General features: G+C 37.5%; 1 long non-coding RNA gene across 1 annotated transcript; it reads right to left on the bottom strand.

Moving 5' to 3' along the window:
• LOC146442349 (uncharacterized) lies at nt 1-27,113 on the bottom strand. The gene is made up of 2 exons (XR_014849584.1): nt 26,734-27,113; nt 1-57 (listed from the first exon to the last, which is right to left on the bottom strand). It is a non-coding gene; the product is annotated as an uncharacterized LOC146442349 (long non-coding RNA).
• Nucleotides 27,114-27,268: the final 155 nt, after the last annotated feature.

Below are 27,268 nucleotides of genomic sequence, written 5' to 3'. Positions count from 1 at the left end.
CTTGTTCTACAAGATAGGATGACACAGAGGCCAGTTATTGTATGTGAATAACAGCTTCTGAAAAACATTTGATGAATCATTGTATAACTTGAGAAAAATAAAGATAAAATAATTTTTTTCATTACAAATTTAATTTGCAGGCACAAATGTACAGGCACATCTTAGAAGTCTTTAGACAATGCTTTTTTAATGAACAATATAGACATTTTGTTTAATTTCTTTTTAAAAAAAACATGTAGCTTCATGCAGCATTATCAACCACCTTAAATGCAAATAGGATCTTTATTTTCTGACAGGTCATCTGTTAAGCCTGAATTTGTAATCATCTGTCTGTAGTAATAGAAATCGTTGGTATATGTTGTAGTTTTGAATTCTTACACATTTTGCATTGTTGGAAAATATTTTCATTGTAGGGCCTGTATTCTTGAATATTAAGTCTTTTCTGATCAAACCTTTTCATTAATTTTGTTTATCCTTGAGGTCATCTTGTAAAAGAAAGACTATTTTCTAGAAGCTCACAAGCAGCAGACACTGAATTTAAAACTTAAATTATTTTAGCGAAGGCCTAAAATTATATATTATTGTATCCAATGCATAGCATTATTACCATCTATGAATCATATTATTTTCACAAAAATTGATCCTGTAACTAATTAAATAAGGACCTACATTCATTTGCACTTAGAATCATAAAATCATTGAATTGTTTATGTTGAAAAAGACTTCTAATATCTTTGAGTTCAATTGTTGATGTAGACAAGTACTCCAAGTCCACCTCTAAACCATGTCCTTAAAGACCTACACATCTTTAAACATGTCCAAGGGTGGTGGCTCAACCACTTCCCTGGGCTGCCTCTTCCAATGCTTGACAATCCTTTCAGTTGAGAAATGTTTCCTAGTATGCAAATTAAACATCCCCTGGTACAACTTGATGCCATTGTCTCTTGTCTTATTGCTTGTTCTTTTAGAGAAGGGAATGACCCCCACCAGGCTACAACCTCCTTTCAGGGAGTTGTAGAGAGTGATAAGGTTTCCCCTGTGCCTTCTTCTCCAGACTAAACAATCCCAGCTCTGTGAGCAGCACCTCATCAGGCTGCTCCAGACTCTTCATCAGCTTTGTTGCCCTTCTTTGGACATACTTCTTTGAGCCCCTCAATATTTTTCTTGTAATGAGGGGCTCAAAATTGATTTGTATTCCTATTTTTAAAAGTACTTATTCCCATCAAAATTACAAAGCCATCACATCTCATAAAAATGGAGCCCCGTGGAGGGCTGATCTGTAAAAGCTTTTAAGTATGGAGAATTTCCTGTTCATGGAAGCATAGGGGCACAGAATCAAAAGTTAGCAATTTACAGCAGCTTTACAAGTCACTGTTCATGAGGTGAGTTACAATAGACCATACGTGCACACTTAGCTCACCCTATCTACTCAGGTAAAATGCATTAGTTTAAAGTAATTTCATGGGGGTATAAATTTTGCCTTATCTTTTGGCAAGGTTAAGATGACACGTAGCCCATTTCAGTGATATAGCATCTGTCTGCTGACTTGTTGGAAGGCTGTAACTCAGTCTGGATTGATCCAGATAAAGCTCTTAATCTATCAGCTTGACTTCTGTAAAAAGTAATTTTTATTGATCTCAGTGATTGCATAACAATAAATCATCTCTTTCCAAAAAAATCCAGTCTTTATTCAAAGAGTCAGAAAGAGGAAGCTTCACCGTTTGTGAGAGACTGGAGAAAATGATTACTGGCTCTAAACAATTGAAATGTGTGTGAGGGGCAAGCAGTGCAAGTTCTGTGGAAGTGGGACACACTGCTCCACACCCCATCCCCCTGGAGCCTCTAGTCCAGCCCAGAGTGGTTGTCAGTCACTGGCACCCCTGCCATGTAGGAAGCAATGCCCCCAGCCCAGCCCTGCAGCCCCAGGTGAGCCCCAGAGTGGCCCCTTGGCTGGAAACGCCTGCTGGGCAGTGGCCAAAGGAGGCCAGAGCAGATAAAACCCATTGCCCTGAGACATGTGTGGTTGCATCCCTATTGTGCTTGGATTTTATGGCAGCTGAAACCACACCAGGATCCAAGAGACTGGCTGTCTCTTGATTTTCCCTCTTTCTCTCTTTCTCTTCTTTTCTACTCCCAATTTCCTCGTCTTGAAAACTAGGTAATTTAAGGTTGGATGGGTAGAGTTTGCTAAGTCAATTCTCAGTGAAATACTCTATTTTGGTTTAATAGGTTTTTTTAAGTTTTGCCAAATTTCTGATCCTCTGAAGTTTGTCAGTAATGTTTGGTTTTTTAACCTCCTGAGAATGTTGTTGCATTTCTCCCATGCACCCACCTCAGGGACCTCAAGACCCTTTTAAGTAAACTTGCCTAGTGAGGACTGGGGCTCAACACCATTTCCTACTTGGTTTAATTGCATCTTCCCTTCATTAAAAAATGTGCCTTTTATTTCTAATTTTCCTAGATGTTATAATTTCAAGCTGTGATTCCTCATACCTGTCTCTAGCAGGTATTAAAAAAAAAAAAAAACCACAAAAAAGCCCACAAAACCAAAAACTCACAGGAACTTTCTGTAAATTAAGACATTTATACATTATTTGCAGTTTCTTTGAAGATTGTGTTGTGATACATGCAATTTCTACAACAGCATCAGTCTCAGTGAAGGAAACCACTATCAGAAATGTTTTTAAAGTCATTCTTCAAATCTGCATTTGTGATACACATCTTCATCACTGTCCTGGTCGCAGGGAGAGGAGGCAAAGTTCAGCACTATGTGGGGGTGACCAAATTGTGTATTCTACACCCATCCACATCACCATAATGGACTGTCTCTTTTGGGCAGCAGGAGGAGGCAGAAGGGAGTCCATTCTTTGCTGGCCAGGGTTGAGGAGAGGTGGCTGCTGCCAAAATCACCCCGTGGTGTGGGGAGAGCTCTGCCTGCACCGACAGCCCCACTGCTGCAGCAACATCTCCATTGCTGCACCAGGACTCACACCAGCACCTGGCAGAGTAAGCCCCTTTGGACAAAATAGCCTTTTTTGATCTCCCAGCCACATGGCAGTTTTATTTTTCCCTGAGACATGGTGGGCCAGGTGACATTTTGCCTTTGCTGCTTTTGTAGGTAAACCATTTTTCTCAGTATTGTTTGTGAGTTTTGTCTCAGTAAAATTGTGACTCTAACATTTTTAACCACTCACAGTCTTGTTTCCTTTGGTTTCCCCCCAGGGGTGGGGCAGTTGAGCAGTCCTAACTTTTCCCCAGCGAGTTTTTAAAACCAGTACAGTCATTGATATATATTTTTGATTTATTACTAAATACTGGCTATAAACATCAGTCTAAACAGAGCTTGCCAGTACAATAGCAAAGGCAGGCACCTATGAATAGATTTTGCAATGTATTTGTAAAATGCAAGATTTTCAACAAATACAGGAACATGACCATACAATTTCCTTTTTTCCTGTCCTTGTTTTTTTCTGATTTCCTACTTTTGGAATTAACAGGATCTTGTTATATTCTGCTTCAAAGCAGATCATGAATGCAGTTAGTGATGCAACTTAATGGAACAATATCTTCCATTACTTTTACCTGTTACATCTGGTAAATCCAATACAAACTTTCAGATTCAATAATAATAAAAATAACACCGATATCAATCAGTCTAGTCAAACCAATTAACTTTTAATTTTGCCAGATTTCTCTTGAAATAATAAAATTTTCTAGTCTACTTTTATTTTCAGTCCAGGATTTTACAATCATCAGAATAATTAGAATTTTATTCCTAAATTCATTACACAAAAAAAGAAGTCACTATATGGACTTGTAAGCAATATTACAATGTTCCAGAATGAAGTACCATGAAATTCCTTCAACTTGAAAGAATATCTTCATTTCTTTGTGACAGTCCATAGCCTAAAATAGGAGTTTCTACTGAAAATGGTAAGAATGCACATAGCACATAAAAATATGGTTCTAATGGTAATCAGGCTGTGTATGACTTCAGAGAACAGCTTGTCTGAAGACTGTAATCAAACAACTGTTATTTTCTCCTACAGCCAGCTTTTCCAGGCAGTTAAAGGTCTGTTTAATCCTCACTTAATCTCCTGTGTTTAATAAGAGTGTGTCTCCTCTCAGGTGGATAGCAATGGTTTGAGAATGCATTAATGCCATGTTAGTTACTTTTTTCCCATTGTACAATGAATACTTACATCCATCTCATTTCATCTACTTAATGAAAGTGTTCTCTGGCACATACTGAAGAAAGCATGTTATGAGACATGAAATCTATGTTCCTAAGAACAAAAGAACAAGTGTTCAACATGTAGATAACAAGTTTTTCCTGCTCTGCTGAGATACAATGAAATCTAACATCAGTGTCTTCAAGATAAAGACTTAACTAAATATGAGTTATGTTTTCCATTGCTCTGGACAATGACCAGTAAAGAAATCTGTAACATCAGAGTGCCACTTTATAAACTTGAGAGCTTTCAGGGCTCTATCAAATATTTAAAATTTAGATTATTTTATATTTTAGATACTGGATGTACCTATGATTTGGTTTATAATAAACAAAGTAAATAATTTTAAAGAAAATCTAGATTTTTGAAAACAAATTGATGCTTTGGAAAACTGCCTTGCCTTCCAGTGTCAAGAGACTTATGTAAAGACAAGTGTCACTGAGAAAGACTCTTGAGACTCTCTTTTAAAGCCCCACTAGGGTTTTAAAAATTTTAAATTTTTCAGGCATCACACTGAAAAATGTTAGTTCTCCCCCTCATAAAATCCTGTGATATTTTCAAGAACTGTGAGAAAATACATAATTGTGCAATTATATGAAACACCTACATGCCTAAATTTTGTCAACATGTATCTTTGTATTAAATACTAAGATAACAGACCTCTAAATATTCTACAGAGATACTGATGACCTACAAGTAAGGCATGAACTATGTTATATTAGAATGATGTATTTTTTCAGAAATTGGGAACTGTGGGTTGAAATCATTCCTGAAAAATTGGAAAGTAGTGAGTCATCTATCCTTAATGCCATTCAAATAAATTGATCTCATTGACATTCATGATACACACTAGTTTCAGCACAAAGCTGAGCACACACTTACATGTCCTATTGAGTTGAACAAGGCTACTCATTACAACACAAATGATACTTAGCACATGACAGATTTCATCATTTTGTAAAACAGAGAACAACCATGATATGCATTGGTAGTCCTGCTAACGGAAAACAATTTACAGGTACTCTGAGGAATGGGTTATGAAAGTTGCCAAAGAGATTTTTCTTCAGATTTCTTCAAAATACAGATGCCTGAGAATAAAAAGCATCATTAAGTGTAAATAGAATTGGTAGAACAATATATCCTGCACAAATATCAGGTTTTATGTTTGGAAGAAATTACTCAGAAATAAATTAAAATGGAACATCAAAGATAATATTTTCTAAACAACAACAAAAAAAAAAGCCATCTCAAATATTTCATCATTTTCTGTGTTCACATGTCAAAAATTTATCAGTTGAGTGGTTGCAGTAAAGAAATAAACAATTGCCTAATATTAATGTCCATAGGAACATGGTATTTAGTCCTTTTGCACTTTTGTATGCTATATTGTTTGCACAAATTAATAACCTTTATTCAAAGTTTCAGTCAGCCATTCACATAGTCCTCATACATAGAAGAAATTTATATGCCAAACTATTCAAAGATGAAGTAATAACCATGAACAGAGAATAATTAATCAATAGCATGCGAAGTACAAATTTGCTCATCTGAGTTGTTCAGCAGAAAGAAGAAAGAAAAGATAGTCAGTGACAGCAGGCTATGTAAGCAAATAATCCTCATACACAGACTACTGGAGTGACTTGTTTTCTCTGCACATAACAATTTATTGTCTTTTACTTAACAAACTTTTTTTAAATAGAACTATTAACCTTGATAAAAATAGAACTATAGGCATACTTAAAAGTCTTTCTACAGCTACTGTATATAGATTCAATTCACAAAACAGGCTGCTAGCAAACAGACACTCCAAAGGTAGCTGGTTCCATGCTTCAATTTTTAATATCCTTAGAGCTTCTGGACCTCTAATTACAGTACTGCTGCCTGGATTTCTGTAAAAGAGGTTACTTATTTAAAGGTTGTCCCTACAATTATACTGTGTTGCATCAGACTCATTAGCTGTAGGCATCATATCCTCATGGACTAGAAGGCCTTATTTTAATTTGAAAGTCACTGGCTAGTTTTAAAGTCCTTTAAACAAATAATAATTTTTGATATTCTTTTTTTATGCAGGTTGGTCTACTGATTCCATAAACTTCTCTCTAAGATCTGACTAAGCAAGCCTTCAAGAAAAAGAAAGGAGGTATATTTCCACAGAGGCTTTAAGAGTGCTGTTGAATTAAACATGTTTCAGCAGGAACGAAATAGATAATACAATGGTTGAAGAGGAACCAGGGAATTTCAGCAGTTCTGAATTCAGGGAATTTCATGGTTCTCCAGAAAGAAAAGTTAGTGCTCCTCTTGACTTTTTATGGAGTGGATGTCTCCTTTTACTAGAATGCATGTATGCATATATTTGTGTACAATTCACTGTATCTGATATCAAACAACACTTGACCTACACAAATTACAGATGCAAGAAGAAAAGTAAGCAATCAGTTGATTAGTTTCACATGTTGAATGTGTACAAAGAAATCAGATGTATCTCAGTTTCATCTAAAGACTCAAAATACTTCAGTGAAATTTGAATCCTGTTCAGCAACTTTTGAAAAAAATGCAAGGTATTATGAGGTAAACTTCAGTTAAACAAACCTTAATAAAAAAACCCATTAATTTGATAAAAAGTCATATTAGTGGCTCTATGATTTATGTCTGGTAACATTTAAGAATGTAATCTATGCTCTCCTTACAAGTATTCTGTCATGCTTCAGCTGAAGTACTATGAGCCCACAGGATAACTCCATTAGGTACCCATCTAGAATTATTTCCAGATAAAACATATTGATCCACCAAAGATGTACTCCTAGAAAATGCACACTTGGCTGGGCTGCCCATATTCAGCATGCTAATTAATATTTTCTTTCCTCTAACTTTGTCAATCTGTGTTTGTACTCTCCAGAGAAAGCAAAGAAGTCAGTTGGCATTTTATCTGAGTCAGGAAAATAAATCAAGTGGATGTCAAAAATATTCAAATCCTTCAAACTATTTTAAAGGATCACTTTATATTCCAGAATTTTGATGAGTGATTCATATTTTTAAGTTGGGCAACAAAAATCCATCATCTTTGCAACAGGAAGTCTTTGAGCTCCTAGATGAAATTTCTCATTGAAGAAATACTTTGCATTTAAAGGCCTTGAGAACTTAGATGTTACTTCTTTTTAAACACTTTTCAAAGATGAAAGTACGAGCTTTGTAACACCTAGTTATGTAAAAAAAAAAAAAATCACATGAGAAATTTCTCAAATCAAAGCTAGTATGTTGTCTGCCCAACAAAAATCTTCTAAATCTCCTGCATTTGAAAAGTCACAGGGTGTTACTGAAGATACAGATGGTGTTTTACAAGAGAAATACAATACTTTAGTGTTCAAATAAAATCCAAAAAACTGTAAGAATAACTGGACATAATAATGTTCTTATTAGCTCATATCTGGCAATTTACTTACCAGCTTTGGACCTGAAATTAATTCATTTCATGTGTATAACATGGGCAAAATCCATTCTAACAAGGAAAGGCAATGTAAAGATTGTTCTGTACTGTGCAATGTTTTATCTTCCCTCTCTGTTTTAAGACCAAGAACATTTGTATGATTTTGATGATGCCTTTATGTACAGCCATAAGATGAACAGTAACAGATATTAAGCATATGACCTTAAATAATATTTGTGTATTTTTCTCTGCCTTCAGTTTATGAGCTTCATAAGTCAAGTAAAATTCACTCTGTCTTCTACAAGACAAACATAATTTATTTACTTACATGAGAAAGATGAAGACAAAGTAAACTACTCAAGTCATAACAATAGGTGGTGAGAAAGGAGATATTGCTCTGCATTTTAGATTGCATGCTATAATATGGTCTACCATGTACTTTTTTTGAGAATATGTCTGGCATTCTTGCTGCAGTGTACTAAAATGAAGCAGGTATAAATAAATAAAATAAATAAAATCCTTGGACATAAGTTGTAATTTATGATGAATGATCGAATGGATCTTGAATAAATGTCTTCTTTCAGGGACAGATATACCTACAGCTACGTATTTTATGTTTGCATACACAGAAACCTTAATAGGTTCACTCACACAACTGCTTGTGGAATCAGCCCTTTTACTATTACAGACCATAAAGTTTTGTAGGAATATTTCAATGAATTCGTGTAATTAGCTGTTAGATGTCATTAAAAAGTCCACATCAGTATTCTGAAGGCTTCAGAATGGAATTCTGGTTCCATTCTAGCAATAACACTGGTCTGTTTAGTAAGTGATATTTTTAGGAAAGGAGTGAGGATTATTCTTCTCTCAGGGTATTAATGATGAAAGAGCTCTAAAATGCCTAGTTATTATAATCACTTTAACATCAGCAGGTAGAATCCATCCCACACAGGAAAAAAAAAGAACAAAAAGGATTAATTTGATTATGTGGTTCTCTGAGATTCTCTGTGAGAGTTTTTCAACACTGCTCCATCGCCTTAAAGAAATTCACACATTTTGTTAGATCATTGCTGTAACTTCAATCCCTCTAAAAAGCTCAATGATTGCAAAGGACAGATATTTTACCTTTAGCTCAGTAATATTTTACATTTTACCTGTAATAATTTTTTTATTTTGTGACAGTTAGGTCTCACAAGAAATATGTCTTTATTCTATTACATTGTTCCCTAATTTAACCTTATAAAGACAATCATACAATTCCAATGACTAGTGAATAGGAGCCTCTTTAGTATTTTAGATGTTGTTCCTTAAACGCTGCGGACGTTCACACTCAGCTGGCACTCATTACCTGATGTAATATTATGTTTATTTTTAATTAAAAATCAATTGAACCACAAACTACTCTGCCTTCTGGAAACTAGCAGATTTCTCTGAATTCTCAGTCATTACTTCTGCTAAAGGAACACATCAACCAATTTCTGCTCAAGGAACAAAGAGGTATCATTAAATATATGCTTAAAGAAAACTCTATTGAACTTACTTTGCTTTCTACCACAGAGGTATGCTTTTCTGAAACACATTTGTTTGTGCTTAATTAGCAATATTACCCATAGCTACCATTCCTACATAAGGTATCATCTCAAGCCTAAACTGTGAATTTAGCCTATTATGTAAGATCAATCAGGTTGTGTTACAGCATATAAATTGTTCCAAAAATATTGATTGTAGTAAAACTCCAATATTTTTAGGCACATGCTGAAACATAAAAATCTCTATAGCTAACACTGTTATGTGAAAATTCAGGAGCAATTTAAGAATTTAAAATATGCCTTACTGAAAACATTGATAGGTGTTGTGGTTTAACCACAAATGGCAACTTATCCCCACAGCTGCTCCCCCCATGGTGGGATGGGGGAGAGAACTGGAAGGGTGAAAGTGAGAAAACTCATAGACTAAGACAAAGACAGTTTAAGAGGTAAAGCAAAAGCCACACAAACAAACCAAGGAAAACAAGGACTTAATTCACCACTTCCCATGGCCAGGCAGGTGTTCAGCCAGCCCCAGGAAAGCTGAGCTCCATCATGAGTAACAGTAACTTGATAGGACAAATGACATCACTCTGAATATCCCAACTTTCCTACTTCTTTCAGCTTTATATGCTGAGCATGATGCCATAGATATGGAATACCCTTCTGATCAGCTGGGATTGGCTATCCTGGCTGTGTCTCCTCCCATCTTCTTGTGCACCCCCAGCCTCCTCACTGGTGGGGTCAGGTGAGAACCAGAAAAAGCCTTGGTGCTGTGTAAGCACTGCTCAGCAGTAATGAAGGCATTCCTGAATTATCAACACTGCTGCATCTGAACCTCCCCTGGAGCTCCTTTGAAACATTCCCAGGTGTCCTGTCACTGGGTACCAAAGGCAAGAGCTCAGCATCTCCCTCTCCACTTCCCTTCCTCAGGAAGCTGTAGACAGCAACAAGGTTGCCTTTCCAGCCTGGTCCTCTCCAAGCTGGGCAAACCCAGTGTCTTCAGTCACTTCCCAGAAGAAATGCTTTCTGGCCCCTCCACAAGCTTAGTAACCCTCATATAGATGTGTTCAAATATCTTAACATCCTTTTTTTCTGTGGAGTGCACTATATGGGATTGCTTTTCCTGTAGTATGGGAATGCAATTAGTACAGCTATATCTAATTGTTTCAGGATGTGCTATGCCAGAATTCATTTGCCTTGTACTGCTCTTTGCAGAGAGCAAAGCATGGTCTTAAAACACACTGGCTAGCACTTCATTTTCAAAGCATATGTTTTAGCTCACAAATCCCAAGTTGTTTGAAATCCTTACTTCTTAAAGTCTGTCTTTTTCCTCAAAGCCCTCTGGATAGTGGCCACTCATGGCAAGGGAATCAGTCTCTAGCCTGGCTGTACCTGCTGATGTATCAGATCTGTGTTTGTACACATACAAGCACCCGTCTCACCACACTCAGCTTGCATCAAAATATTGAGGTTCTTTCACTGAATAGACATAGTTTGATTGCTTTCTCCCCTTATTGCACCTGTTTTGAAAACATATATACATGCTAGAAGATTGTTTTATTTATTTTATTTTATTAATTGAAAGGCAAAGAAACAAAAATGTTCCTTTGTATCTAAAAAACATCATCAGGAATTTCATCATACCAAGATTCTCAAGTGGTTTCAGGTGAGTTTATAAAAAGCAAAATCTTCAGCCCTTTGTAGATACCTTACAGGTGCACAGGGACTCTTACAGAGATGCAGATGTCTTTCAGTGTCAGGTGATGATCCTGCCAGCCATATCAGTGTTATCAGCAAGAACCTTATTCTTCACTAAATGCCTGCAGAATTACTTTAAAATTTAGAAACCTTTATGCACACTTCCAGAGAGTAAAGAACATTCTCACAGACAGCAGTGCCATTAACTGCATCACACTGACAAACACTGTTTCAGCTGTTGGAGCTTCTTCAGTGTCTGGGCTCATTTGGCATTTTTCCCAATTAATTACACATTAATGACAACACTCGCTAATGTCAGCTGTGGATATTTTCTTTCCTGTGGGGAGACACCCATTTTTAAAGTGACTAAACTGACATACTGGTGGCATGTTCAGAGTCCACCCACACAGGGGGTGTGCTCACCCAGCTGGTGGAGGGCTGGGTCTGCTGGTCATGACCATGTGGAAGTGAATTCCAGCAGGCTACTGATGGGCAATAGCATCCTTAACACATCTCAGGCTCCACCCTTCATGGTCTGATGTCATCAAATGTAGGTAACAGTGAAATGCCTGGTCAGGTCTTCTGAATTTAGATTGCAGAAAATTATTGTTCAAGAAACATAGTTTTCCTTTTCTACTTCATATCCTGGATTTTGTGGCATCCATGTGACAAAAAAAAAAAAAAGCTGTATCTCAGCCTTTTGTAGTGGCAGCAAGCTCTGCACTTCCTTTGGCTCCATTTCCCCAGGTGTTCTTACTCATGCAAAACAGCCTGTGCTTGGATGGGCTCCAGGCTTGCTGCACCATCAGGAGCTGCCACCTTCCAGCTCTCTCTGCATGCAGTACAACCACGGGGCAGGCATGACAGCACTTCTCACGCATCACTGGCCAGGGAGCACAGCAGAGCAAGTTTTTGAAGGCAAAAAGTATGCTTGTCACCAGTATGTGTCATATTTTCAAAAACACCCCAGAGAACCACACATCTTTTGGTCTCACTGTGGTCAGTCCCAGTCATCATTCTTCAAGTTTCCACTCTTTGGGGAAAGAGGGACTGCTGGGTTTTGTTTTGCTGTTGCTGCTGCATTTTGTTGCTCTGTGACTTGCCTTTGTCAGACTGCAAGAGATATTTTTCCAAGCAAAACTGAAGAATGAATCAGCCTGCTCTTGGCTACATCACCTTGTGTTAATGCTAATGAGCATCAACTCTGAAACAAATTCAGAAAAATAAAATTAAATAAAAGCTTCCACTGGTAATCTTTGCGATATGCATCCTTGAAAGTGTTTCTGGAGCTGAAAAAACTCTGGCATTTCAGACAATTAACAGTTTTTTCATCATTGGACTCACAGTGAGCTCAGGGAATAGGATGGGTTGGAGTAACATAGAACAGAATAGAACAGGTTATGCTACAGCAGGTTCCACCTAGGAGGCAAGATCAGAGATGGGCACACACACAACATACCTCCAGAAGGGACTGAAACATTCCTGTATTGTCAACACTGGTTTTAGCATGTCCACTGCTTTTATCCAAAACACAGCCCCACAGAAGCTACCATGAAGAAAATTAACTCTATACCACCCAAAACCAGCACAATAGGGAATGATTGTTTGTTTATAATATCCCCTTGAAAATACATCTGAATGTTCTTTTCATATTGTACTGAAACTGTTCAGAATACTTTTTCTAATTAATTGCATTTCTACTAGCATTAACAATAGTTACAGTAAGAACACTATATGACCACAAATTGTATTTGTACTTACATTTCCTTCATCAATTTTTCAGTGTTTTGTCAAGCCATAATAAATCATGCTGAAATTCTGTTTTCTGTGACAGTCTCTGAGGACAAAACTAGTGAGAAACACACCTATCATCAAGCCAGAGAGGCAGCAGGTGAAACACACATTTGACCATTTTATTTGAGTTTTAGTTCTGTCTTTGTGTAGTTGTGGAAGGAAAAATGCACATTCACTGTCCCCTGTGGAGCTCAATATATAGAAAAAGATTCAGCAACACTTGGTTTTTTTTGGCACATACTGTCTCTCTACTGGATAGAGGTGTTAGACAGGAGATGTAAAAAAAAAAATCACACTCCACAGTGAAACAAAACTTTTATAATTCAAAAATGTCTAAGGCAATAAGAAATTAGAGTATGACATGAATTTTGTGGCATCCAGTAGTCCAGAGTTTAGGAAGTTGGTGGGATACACACAGATTCAAAAGTCAACACAGCCTGAAAGAAAGCTTCATAAACTTTGCCAGGCTTGATGCCATGACCACTTCCCTGAGGAGCCTGTTCCAGGGCCTAACCACCCTCTGGGTGAAGAATTTTTTCCTAATATCTAACCTTAATCTTCCCAGACACAGCATTGTGCCCTTCCCTTGAGTACTATCACTGCTCAGCAGAGAGAAGAGATCAATGCTTACTCCTCTTCTTCCCCTTGTGAGGAAGCTGCAGAATCCTATGAGGTCTTGGTCTCCTCCAGGCTGAGCAGACCAAGTGACCTCAGCTGCTCCTCATAAGGCTTCCCCTCAAGGCTCTTCACACCTTTGTTGCCCTCCTTTGGACTCTCTCTAATAGTTCAATAACTTTTTCATATTCTGGTGCCCAAAGCTGCACACAAAATATTCAAAGTGAGGCTGTCCCAGTGCAGAGCAGAGCAGGACAATCCCCTCCCTTGCCCAGCTGGTGATGCTGTGCCTGATGCCCCCAGGACACACTTGGCCCTCCTGGCTGCCAGGGCACTGCTGGCTCATGTTCAACTTGCCATTGTCCAGGACCCCCAGGTCCCTTTCCACAGCACTGCTCTCCAGCCTCATCCCCCAGTCTGTCTGTACATCCAGGGTTGCCCCAGCACAGGTGCAGTATCCAGCACTTCCACTTAAACTTCACATGGTTGCTTTTGCTCAGTCCTCTGATTTGTTGAGGTCTCTCTGCCTTTGAAGGATTCAACAGCTTCTCCCAGTTTTGTATCTTTGCCAACCTTACTTATGGCAGAGTATGATTTATTTTGATTGTCCTTTAAAGTGCTTACTAAAGAATATACTTTTCAACTCTTTTTTAAAAGAAACATGATTAAATATATTATGAAAAAGACCAGCCAGCTAGGATCTACCTTCTTTGACTCTGCTGGAAGCATACTGATTTATATTAGTTATCCAGTAAACTATCATAACTAAATAAGTATGATACCATCTTAATTTAAGAATGTACATTTCTTTGTACTCTTTGAAACCTTAAACTAAGTAGCAACTAATAGCAGAATAGGGAAAATCTAGGTTTTCATATTCTCAATATGTGAATGCTACAAGACAAACACATGTTCCTATGGCAAAAGAAAGCATATGAGTATCAACTTATATTGAAAAGACTGTCAAATATGAGAGAAAATTAAAAACCCCAAAGTACTAGCCCTATTAGTTGCTGAAGACTAACTTGGTATAAAATAGTAATAGAATCCTTTATATAAAAGATACTAGTTATGCAACACATAGTGTTGAAATTCTGTGATATCAAAGAAGGCTTGAGTACAACTTACTAGTACATTTTAAATTTTCTGTTTACATTTTACCTTGTTGATTTTTTCTAACAATTTTTCACAAAAAAAACCAAACCTATTTTACTTTCATTTTTAGCCATAACTGAGACATGGTACACAAAAATGTGTGAAATTTTCACTCTGTTTTAAGGCTCTTGAACATCATAACTTACTCCAGAAAAGTTGGTTGCAATCTGAGTCTGTGCCCATAATATATTTGAGTGGAAACTACTGTCATGGAAATGAATGTTTCTGTGGCTTTCATTTCTTAGACATATGCTCAGGTAAATTATTCAATAATAGCCATCTCTTATTAAAATCCACATTTAGGAATTGCAAGTACTGGAAAACTTGATTTTTTTATTACATATAAATGTTTTTTATTATTTTGCTAATTTAAGAAACTCTCCCTAACGAGCATCAGTCTCACACCTGGGGAAAAAAGAAAGAACTCTAAGCTTTACAACACAGGTTTCAGGCTTTTAAAGCAGAATATTTTTTGTTATGTCCCTTGTGAAAGCCCTTTTCTTTTTTCCCCTCTTTTTCTTTAAACTGTTTGAAGTGAATTTAGTATGGATGAAAAGATGTATTTTGATAGTAATGGAAAGTGGGTTTCTTCTATGCTTAGAGCAAGTGTACAAAGACACTAAAATAAAGTAAAATTTCAAGCAATTAATTTACCCAATGAACTAATTTCATATATCCCTAGTTAATTAGACTCCCCAGGTCCTATAATTTATGCATCTAACAACTACTTCAAATCTACCAAGGAAATTATAGTCCCTTTGAATTTGACATTTCCTCCCAATTTCCTGTTAAAGCAACCATCAGAATTGCTAGATTCACACCAGTAGAACCTTCAGAAATATATTGCTGATAATGTTTGTTACCAAATCCAAAACTGGTAATGAAAATGTATGTCTTTGGTTCTTCTTTCCCTTTCTAACCCAGAACAGCAGATCCTGCATTTTTCTTGCTATGCTTTTCCTACTTTTCACTGAGCATCACAATCAGACACAAAAGGCATTGGATGGATTAATTACAGGGCTAAAAGCTGTTCCATTTCCAAACTGGAAGGCAAGAAATCATTGTGGAAAGATACAACAGCATGAAATAATCATTCTTCAATTTACAAAGTGATACAGAGCCTGTCCATGATTACTATCTGTTGACCTAATGTGGAAACAGAGAATAGATATGCCCTACACTGCATCCCTAATATAACCTCTTCAATTCTGTTCCCATAATGATACTGAAGTTAATTAATTCCTTGCTCAAAGGCAAAAAGGGGTCAAATCAAGAGAGGAAATCATTAACAAACCAAACCCCTCCGCCGGAATTAAATCTCACCTTCTGACTTTTCTGCAAAAAATACCTGTTAGCAGAAGACTATGTGCTCATTTGAGAGGACTGTAACAACTTATTTCAATTTTTCTGCTATTCAGATCTTTTATTTTCCTCACATGAATTTATTAAATCCTTTTCTTACCCAGTTTGTCCATGTTGTCTCACTCTCTATCCTGTGTATCAGTGCTGCCCACCACAGGATCAGCAGCAAATGGAGAAGGGACTGTAAGTCACAATGTCCACATATAACTGTCCCAGCAACTAGAGAGACCTGACTGTGTTTATCTTTCCCCAGGGAATTTAATCCTGAACACATGTGTGAGTGTGTGTATGAGCCTGTGCTCCTACATGGACTCTCTGGGACACAGGCTCAGCCTCACCAGCTGCCAAATCTGCAAACAGGAACAGCAGAAGCAGCCACGGAAGGGGGATGGAGAGACCCCTGGGCTCCCAGGCCACATCTGAGAGGGATTCAGCAACTGCAAAGAAGAAACCCTGGCCCTGAAATCCACAGACTTCAACAACTCATAATTTGCTAAACATTTTCACTTTTACTACCTTTGAATTAGATATGCTAGTTTTGATTTGATTTGCTTTGAACAGCTTTTACACAGATCCATTAAAAATACAAAACAACATTATTTTCATCTGTTTGGCTCGTATCTTTTTCACAGGAACACAGCATCTCATGTAGAAGATCAGAGGTCCATTTAATCTAATTTTCAAACACTTTGTGCAGTGAGATGCTATGAAAGCTGTCATGTTCAATGGTTCTGTTAACAAAACCTTCATTTCAGAAATTATTAAATTATGGATCTAGGATTCTCTGAAGACTGGTAAGAATAGAAAACTCAGCACTAAGCATGGGACAAGAGTGTCCTTCTGAGTAAGCAAGTATCCACAAGCTGAGCAGCTGCTGCTTCAATGAATGTTGCCAGCAAAAAAAGAATTTCCAGGTCCTTAGTGAGGGTATGGAAAAGAGAAGACAGCAGCAATGAAGAGTCTGCATGAGAAAGCAAGAGCAGGCTGCACTCTCAGACCTGGGGTTCCAGAAGTGGAAACACTATCTGCAGAAGATGAGCTGGCTGAAGAACAAAACACTGCGCTCCTTCTCCAACGGTCAGTGTGTCAGTGGTCAACTTTTAGGCCAGTGCAATTGAGCACATATGTGTGCACATATAGAACATACATGAATATATATGTTTCCATTAATTAAGAGATTGCTATACAGTGTTTAGAAGGTTGACAGGCCGCTTTTAAGCTTTAGAACCAAACTTTACTAAATTTATTCATTAACAACACATTTTGTGCTAATAATTAATTTTTCCTTGTTACTGATCACCACTATGTATACAAAACTATCAGTCATTAACACTAATATGCTACATTATGTACACATGAGTATACAACACCCAGGATCTCAGGATGACACTGTTGTCTATGGTCATTGTTGGTTCTCAGCTGTTAAGATCAAGATGATTAAGCCCGAGAGACTTTGATACAAGAATTTAGAACTGAAGGGCATTAATATTCTTTCTTCTTTATATTTCCACTATGCCACATGTTTCTAGGCTATTTGGTCCTCCCAAGGGGAAGCAGGGTTTCAACTGCTCCTAAGACTGTTTATATTGGGTTTTCTCCTCATTTTATAAGTCATGCTTCTTGAATATTCCCCAAATCATCCTGTAAGCAACAACACGCGTCTTTGTCCCTTTGATGATCAGTCCTCACATACTTTGTGAAGTGTTTATGCAGTATCTAGTTCTGTAATCACACAACTAACCAATACATAATATTAATGCCAGTAACCTTATTTAAGAACCCTTATATGAGTTCAAGGCAAGTTAATACAGATGACAGCATTTATAGTTTCTCATTGCCTCTGCTTTGGCTATAAGGTATCTGGCACCAAGACAAGTTATTTAAACCCTAAGCTCAAAGTCTTAGCTCCAGGCAAAACATACAAAGAGACCTGGGCATTCAATAATCAGATGCACAACAGCCAGTCCTCTGAGTACAGAGTTTCCAGAATTTGCAATTATAGAATGATGAAAAAAAATGCATCAAGAGTTTATATACCTGATTCTCATCCAAAGGGAAATTATTTTATTATGAGGATTATCAGCCTAGAATTCTCTCCCAGACCCTGGTTCTTAAACGATTTCTTTAAGAAACACAGATGAGTCATTTATTCCAAGGATGTCTGGAAGGAACTCTGCTTAGTATAAAACTCTCAGGAGCAGACAGCTTGCCAGGATTTGGGAGTCAGACTCGATGCTTTCAGTACCTGGAAAGTATGGACACTGATCAAAGTAGAAAAACATGCTTTGTCCCCTTCAGAAAGACTCATGAATAAGTATTAGATGATTAATTCACTTAAGAGAATAGAAACATGTGTCTAGTCCTAGTAACTATGACACAAAAATCTTACTAAACAGTCATTGCAGAAAGTAAAACTTAGTAAGTTCCAACTTTTTCACTGTGTTAAGAAATATTTTCTCACCTCTTCTATCTTTTCTATTCCATATTCACTGTTTCCCCTAAATTCTATATGTAATGATGTGGGAAGAGATGGATATAAGGCCATTATATTCTGCTAATGTGAAATTGCATCATTTTGCTTATATCAGTCAAATTATATCTATCATGAAACAGATCCTTCTGGAAGCTCTGCTAAGGCACGTGAAGAAAAAGGGTGGTGTGTGGCAAGCACAGACTTTTCCCATGAGAATTTTCTCTTCTTCTTCCTGTGTTTTATAAACAAAGATAAAGTTTGGATGTTATTGAAACGACCTCCGGAAACATAGGCAGTTCAAGCCTAGCCAATTGGCCTGGGGGGAGGTTTTGAACTGACCCAATCTGGATGATCTGTCAAAGTCTATATAAGTTGGAATTAATTAATAAAATTAGAATTTTGCCACATCTGAGAGCCTGACTCTTTCTCTCTGCTAGCGGTTCAACAGCAACAGAGGTGATTTGAGACAGCACAGCTTCACCAAGGGCAAGTCCTGCCTGACCAAACTAGTGGCCTTCTGTGATGGAGTGACTGCCTCAGAGTACAAGGGAAGCACTACAGATGTCATCTATCTGGACTCCTGTAAGGCCTTTGGCACAGTCCCCCATAATATCCTTCTCTCGTAATTAGAGAGATGTGGATTTAATGGGTGAACTGTTCAGTGGATGATGAATTGGTTGGATGGTCACATCCAGAGGGTAATGGTCAACAGCTCAGTGTTCCAATGGACATCAGTGACAGTGGTGTCCCTCAGGGGTCTATAATGGGACCCGTGCTAAATAGATGTGTCCAGTGTTACTCTGTCCTAGGTGCAGAACCCAGCATTTGTTCTTGTTAAACTTCATGCCACTGGCGACTGCCCAGTGCTCCAATGTATGTAAATCCCACTGCAAGGCCTCTTGTCCCTTATGTGAGTCAATGGCACCTCCCAGCTTGGTATCATCAGCAAACTCACAAAGGATGTATTGAATGCCTTTCAATAGCATCCAGTATAATCTCCTCCCTAATGTTTGCAGGACCTGAGGTTAGATTTACATGTCTGTAGTTCCCTGGGTCTTCCCTCACACCCTTTTTGCAGACTGGAGTAACACTGGACAACTTTCCTTCAGCAGGGACCTGTCTAAACTTCAAAAACTTTTGGGAGATGATCAAGAGGGGTCCTTCCATAACACCCACTAGCTCCCTCAGTACTCGGACAATTCCCATCAGGCTTATGCACTTATGGACATTCAACTGATACAACTACTCCCTTAAAACTTCAGTGTCTACCATTGGAAAGTCACTGTTTCTGTAGCTATGGTCCTCCAACTCAGAAGACCAAGTAGCCCATGGTCTACCAGTATTACTAAGGACTGAGGCAAAAAAATCCCAGCATTAAATGCCTCCACCTTTGCTTCATCCCTATTTGTCAGGTAACCATCAAGTATAAATCAAACATTTCCCTTAGACCTCTCTTGCTATTAGTATATTTCAAAATGTCTTTCTTTTTTTCAGACAAAACACTGGCCAGTTTCAACTGTAAATGAGCTTTGGCCTTTTGTGTTTTCTCCTTGCGTCTGTGAACTACATCTCTGTAATCTCCTTGTGGAGCCTAACCTTGCTTACAGAGATCATACAATCTCTTTTTCTTCTTGATCTCCAAGAAGAGAGATGATCTTCTGTTCAGGAAAGTTGGTCTTCTATACAACCTGCTTGCTTTATTATACTATGTATTAAAGATACTGAAAAATTATAAAGTTCCTATGGAATATATTGTAATTTGCTATTTATTTTCCATCTGATTCTAGACATACTCCAACATTTTACTGTGATGAAACCAAATTAGTTATTTTGAGTGGCCTTTCAAATATTCAACATTTTTTCCAACACATTGTCTTGAAATAACACTGAAATATTTACAGTTAAATTTAACTTTCTCGATTTAATAATTGTAGAGCTACTAAAGATTCTTTTACAGTCACCTGAGTTAATTGTCAATTTTTCAATATATTCAATACTTAAGGATCTCATTATTTTCTTTACTTGTAGGCCTTCAATGTTTCTAGTGCAAATCTTTTTTCTCATTTAGTATAAAATATTTGTATGCCATTTATTGGATCTCTAAAATACTTTTCCCAGAGGCTAATAGGATTTCAGACAAAAAACTACTTGCTTATAAATGAAACAATTTTCTTAAAAAGATAAATAGACTGAGATGCATATAGTCATATATTCAGTAACACAATACACTACAGTCTTATTTTTCTTTGTTTCTGTAATAATGACAAACACATATATGGATAGACAATATGCCTGGAAAAAAATAAGTGATTACTCTTTCAGAACTGTAGCTAACACTTTAATGGGAAACTAGAAATCCTAAAGCAGTAAAAATACCATCAGCATGGAAAATAAAAAATTAGTGCCTTTATATATTAATATTATACTTTCTATTTATTGAAATACTTTGTTTTTAATAACTGAATTTGGAAGACTTAGTTCACTCACAAGAATGGGTAGTATTATACATTCTATATTTTAATGTAAAGAACAGTAATTACAGAATAGTTCTAGAATTAAAACTAGTGCACATATCACGTAAATGAATTTTGCTACTCATGAAACCAATAAATAAGTAAGAAGTAGCACATTCAAGTGCATCAAACTACATAAACTATAGATGTATAGGACTGAAAAATGCAGCCCACCACCTAAAATGCAGACTAGGGTGCCAACCAGCCAACTGTCAACAGGTCCCCTCCATCTTATCTCTCCACTTTTGCATGTTTGTTCGTAGCCAAACCAGCTTTATCCCTTCATCTGCCCACCTTTGGTTCCTCCCCTAAACATTCCATAGTAAGTCTCACACCATCCCAGCACGCTCTTTCCCTATATCCCATAATGAGCCCTGTCCCCCAGGGCAAGGACCACCCCCAGCCTGTGTGTTGTCCTGAAGGATGATCCCCAGGGACTCGTGGTGCTGTGTCTCACCTGGCACGTGGGGCTGATGCTCTCCCAGGACAGCCCTGGGGAGCTCAGGTTGTGTCTCTGTGTTCCACTGTGTGGGGGAAGGTGAGCTTTTCATCACGTAGGTCAGCTTAACACAGGTCAGCTCAGATCTGCATTTCAAGCTGCACAAAAAACTATAGCATCACCACATCAACACTCATCTCTTTTAGCTCATCATTCTCCAAGTGGCAGGATGCCCACATAGAGAAAGAAGAAAGTGACAGAGCTGGTTGTGAAATGCTTTTCAAAATCAGCACCAATATACTCTTTGCTGTAATACTGCACTTGGCTAAAAAGGGGAAGGGATTCAAACATTATAAATCATTTTAGAGTGGAGTACAGAGAGAAATAGATAGAAAAAGGGTCTAGCTATGTTCATGCATACCAAGTACCTAGCTGAAACAAAATAGCTTGAAACTAGTCCAATATTCTTTTCCACACATTCTTTGACCCTCCCCCAGCTTCTGATCAATGTCTAACATTAAATAATACGAAGAAAAGTCTGAAATATTTTACTAGGCTACCTTGAACACTGCAACAAATTAATAATGCAGTCATGAATCAAAATTAAATGTCTTAGCTGTTCATCAATATACTTAGGTTCCATTTGTGCCTGTCTTTTCCTCAAGATTAGTAATTATAAACACTGGCTACCAAAATTTCCTAACCTATCTGTAACTTTATAACCTCAGCATATGGCACCTAAAAGCCATCAGCGTATGTTAGTTGTGTGTCCAGAAATATGTCTCTAAACCAGGTTATCAATTGCCTGCAATGTCAACAGTCTCTATATTCTTAAGTGTTTATTAAAGGATATAAGGCAGGTAGATAGAATGCCCATCTTCTTTCTAGCTACAAATTACTTATAAATGTTATTTATGTAATGTTTAGTCTGAAATTAGAGTCAAGGTTTCCAATATTTTACAGGCTTAGTTTATGTACAGCTCAATGCACAGAATTCCTGTTCAAGCCAAGGAGAACCCTTCATGAAGGATAACAGAAAACCAGAAGCCTTCTAGATTTGTTTTTCTTCTCTGGCATATGCCAGAATATTTTTATCTGTAACTTCTACAAGTATCATCAAGAATAATGGTTAATTTTATATCAACAATGCTTATCTTCCCTGAAACTTCAAGGACCATAAAAAACATAGAAAACACTACAACAGATAATACAGGAAAAAACAGTCACAGAAATAATGAAAGCAAAACGTGAGATGCAAGAAAACTTTTTTGTATGAAGAATTCTTTTCACCCCACCAGCTAACAAACAGAAGTTTACTGAGAAAATCTACACTCACCAGTGGAATGCATTTCAGATTTGATCAATGAAGAATGATTGTACATAAAGTGCATTTCATTATTACCGAATTACAGTAAATAACTGACGTGTTTAATATGCCTTAACTGTATCTCAATCCAATGCAAACAGAAAAGTGGAATTTGGAAGCATGGTTTAACATTCTCCCACCAGCCCAATGACTTTATTACCTACACAATCCACAAAGTTTTTTTCTTCCCATTTTAGCATCACTCCTTCCTGATTTCCTCTACATACTACAGTAGTACTATTATGACAGAAAGATAATGTTTGAAGCATTCTGGATAATTCTCTTTTGCTTATTACATTAGTGACAAAGCATAGCAATTTCCTAACACACCTTTTTCGCTACAATATTTACCTTTTCTTCTCTTTTGTTCTACTGACACTGTGTGCAGTAATTTCCTATTATGGAAATTACCTTTTTTATGCCCATGGTATACAAAACTCCAGGCGATAATCTGTCTTGAAGTATATACTAAATAATCAAATGATCATTTGGCGCAATGATCATATTAAATGTATTTTCTAAACTTTCACCATTAAAGTGTCCCTTGGAAAGCTTCCACTGCACAATGCTGTACTGTATCACATTCATGTGGGAGCTATCACGTTGTTATACCCTCTTTTACTTATATATCTCCACAACCCAGTGCATTGGGCAGAATAAGCAATGGCATTTTTGGTCACAGACTGAAAGCCCTAAGTTACTGGACCAAAGGGGTGATACAGCTAGTGTTCAAATAGGTATCTGAACATTGCCACTCCATTACTAAAGATAGGGATGAAAATACCAATTCTGCCAAAGCTGACTGCACTGCACATAATATGTAAAAAGTCATTCTGCTTGTGTAAAGAACTCAGACACTTCTGCTTTTCACATACCCTATAGGATTCCCAAATCATCAAACTCTGCTGACAAGAGATGGCAGAACATTACCATAGTGACATCTTTTGCTTAGAATGCCAGCTGTCTAAATCTCAAACACAACTACACACCAAGATCATCTTGACTGATCATGACTAATACAATACAATAAATTTAGTCATTAAGATAAGCAAAATCTTGTAGCAGTAGTCCAAAACTAATTCCTTGGATTCCACTTGAAAACTGTTATATGGTTACAATATCTAAATCAGGAAATGTATAAAATAGAATTTCACTCTGTCTCTTGTCTCCAAACAGATTTCACATGTGGCTTAATACAAGGAATATTTCACAGGGAGTTAACAAAATCACGGCTAATTGTGATACTGAAACATATGAACTCCATCTCCCTGTGCACAGTGCATCTGAAGAAAATATTCTTTTTTCCATGTCAGGCCTATATTGGGTACTCTTGAATGTTCCTGCTATTTACTTTTCTTGAACAAAGACATTTTGTGCTAGAGGCAGCTTAGAACCTTAATTGCGAAAGCTTAAGTAGTCAAGAGGAGGTCAGTATGGTACTTTCCCCTCCAGCTGTCTCCATCACTATGTTTTCTTCTATGCATCTTGTCATTGTTTGGGTTGTATTATACTTAATATTCATACTATGGCTGTATCCTGTACTGTGAATATGAGGCAGAAACATCAGCACATGGTAGTATCCCTATATTTGACCTCCATGACCTCCACTCACTCTTTCCCATCCAAACTTTATTGTCTGTTTCATGCAGTAAAACTATTCTACTCTGATGAAGTGGGGGTGGCACAATCGTGTCCTCCTTGTTTTGACCTCCCCTGAAGGACTCCAACATATATTCAAAAGCCTAAGGGAGGAAATGGAAGTTTACAGTGTATTTGTAACACTCTCCTACTGTTTTCAAGAATGGAAGGTCTCACTGACAAGACATGAGTCAGTTCTGGGTGAGAGTTCAGACTAACAATCATACCAGGGTTTATAACCAGAGGGACAAAGTTATGGGAATACAGAATATTCTGCATTTAGTCGGGATTTTCTAAAGACTTATGTGATATAAGTGAATGAGATTTGTATCCCAAGTCAAATACTCATTTTTAAATATCACTGCCTATATGCTTTACACATGCCTACACATGCCTACATATGCTGTCTGTGCTTGCAAGCTTTGTATACAGTATTATTCACACTATTATTTGTCACAGAAGACCCCACTGCATTTTTTAAAGCAAAGCAATCAGTCTATCTACAATTAGAGTGAAGTCACCTGGGTGCAAAATGTAGGAGCTATTTAACAAAATACAGCTACCTTACACAAAAGTATATGACAGTGAATGAAGAATAACAAATGCAGCTGCAAACGTAGGAGGAATTCGTAATGTAATTATCAAACTTAAATTTGATCTGCCTTGGCAAAGCGAACAGGGAACTGTGAACGGGGAAAATGTGAATACCAATAGTAACACGTTATTCCATAGAACTATTTTGGAGTATTTATTTCCTGGAGATTCAGAAGCAAGAGTGCTTGCCTACAGATAGTGTAACTAAGGCATCACAGCCTGTCAGGTCTGTGATACAACTTTTCCACTAGCAGTGCTGATATTCATGTGCCTGACAGGTCAGACAGTTAAGTATCTGCCCATTTCTGATTTCAGCACATTTTAAAATTCTTGGGAGTATTTAATCATTGTGATTGACTTAATGGTCCTTGCCAAGTCACTTTCATCCTTGACTGATACCCAAATGATCAATAAGCTTGACCATGCCAAAAGTGACAAAGGAGAGAGGAGAAAGAGAAAAAAAGAGTGTGAGAAAGAAAAAGAATGAGGAAGAAAAAATAAAACACAAATGAGGAAGAAAAATAGAGTAAGAGAGTGTGGCTAGCACAGGTCTTTCCCATGAGAACTTTCTCCTGTGTTTTATAAAAAAAGATAAAGTTTGGATGTTATTAAAACAGTGTCTCGAGATTTGGACAGTTCAGGCCTGGCCAATCAGGCCTAGGGGGAGGTTTCTGGCTGATCAATCTGGGTGACCTCTGAAAAGTCTATATAGGTTGGAATCAAAATAATAAAGCTCTCTTTTCTTGCCACACTGAGAACCCGGGTCTTTTCCTCTGCTAGCGGCTCAACAGCGACAAGAGAGCACAAGAAGGAAAGAGAAAAACAAGGGAAGAAGGGGAGGAAAGAAAGTAGAAATGGAATGGAGAAAGGAGAGAAGGAGGGGAGAGAGAGAAGGAAGACAGGAAGGAAAACAAAGAGGAGGAGGACATATGAAACATACAGCATAATCTACAACGTGAACGCAGAATCACTCAAAAGGCTATGGGACACTAGTACTGAACAACAAACCAATCACAAGAAAAATGCAACATCACGGTGTTGGAGGGTTGGAGTGCGGGGCGTACTACAAAGAAATTCCAGTCAATCGCTAGCACTAATACTACCAAATGTGCATAACATTTGTCTTAGTAGATAAAGTGCTATTTTTAAAATGCATCTAAATTAATTGGAAACCTAAGAGTCATTGAAAATTAGTAGCAATTTCACCACAAAAAATCCTTGGTCCCATTTTTATCGGTAAGCATTTCTTCATTCATCTTTAACATCCAACTGATGAGCCAAAATTTCATTTTCAGAAGTAATACAGATAACTCACAACATATATCTTGCTGGATGTCTAACAGATGTGACTTCTAATGACATTAAAGTAAGCCTTCTAAATAAGTTAGGTATTGAAGTGCTGAGCAATGCAATGCATGAATTAGAAATAGTAAGTCTATGTCTTCAATATCTATTTATCCTCCACAACTGATAAAGTATTTACCCCAAAAGGATTTTGAATTTCAGAACTGCAAAGTGTTCTCAGGGGAATAAAGGCAGAATTTTACTCCAAGTACACACATGCCAAAATATGAATACTTGCGGTGTGGCCATATATGCCGTTCTAAAAGCATAAGTCTCCAGCTTTGAATTTCTCTTGAAAAATGGATTCCGGCTGCATGCATTCATGCATGCATAAATGTAAATACATATATATAGTAAAGAGAGATACTGGAATTAATAAATACAGTAGACAGGTTTAGGACAGAGTGATTTTCACCTACCCCACTTTAACTAAAACAGGGGCCACTGAAATTTTGTCAGAAAGATGATCTTAACACGGCACTGTCCTTAACACCAAGGCTCACATCACTTGTGTGATCACATCCTTGTGCCGCTGCAGAGGAAGCAAACAGGCCTACCGAGTTTCAATTACAGCAGTCACACTCCAAGACTTATGTGTCTGCAAGAGAAGGCTGTAAGACAGTACACGAGGCTGTGAAATATATACCTTTGCTTCTTCCCAGTAAACAAACACGTATGGATCCAATGGGGCTGGTTAGTGTCAGCATTTACAGCTAAAGGTGTTCTTTTCTCATGCAGCCTTAGAGCTACAGAGGTGAGTTCAGGCAGCCAGAGACAGAGCCACGCTGTGAATTGCTGTTGGCTTCACTGAAAGAGGCTATGGTTTTAAGTACAGGTGGAAGGAAGGCATGTACTGCTCACTCTGATACCCACATGGGAGCAGAATACAGCCACGCAAACCTCCTTTTCTATATTGTGCTTTGGGAGTGAAGGGTGAATCATTACCTTTCCAGATTTCTTCAATAGTATTATCTATGGCATTGTGGTAATATTGCATAGATCATATAGATATAAAAATATGCAATCATACAAATTTATACATGCACCTACACCTATATAGAAAGCCTCAGATCACATTCAAAACACTTCCTA

The sequence above is a fragment of the Lichenostomus cassidix genome, chromosome 2 (assembly GCF_008360975.1).
Source record: "Lichenostomus cassidix isolate B80296 chromosome 2, HeHo_3.0, whole genome shotgun sequence".
Lineage (NCBI taxonomy): Eukaryota > Metazoa > Chordata > Aves > Passeriformes > Meliphagidae > Lichenostomus > Lichenostomus cassidix.
This window is presented reverse-complemented; position numbering and strand designations above follow the sequence as displayed.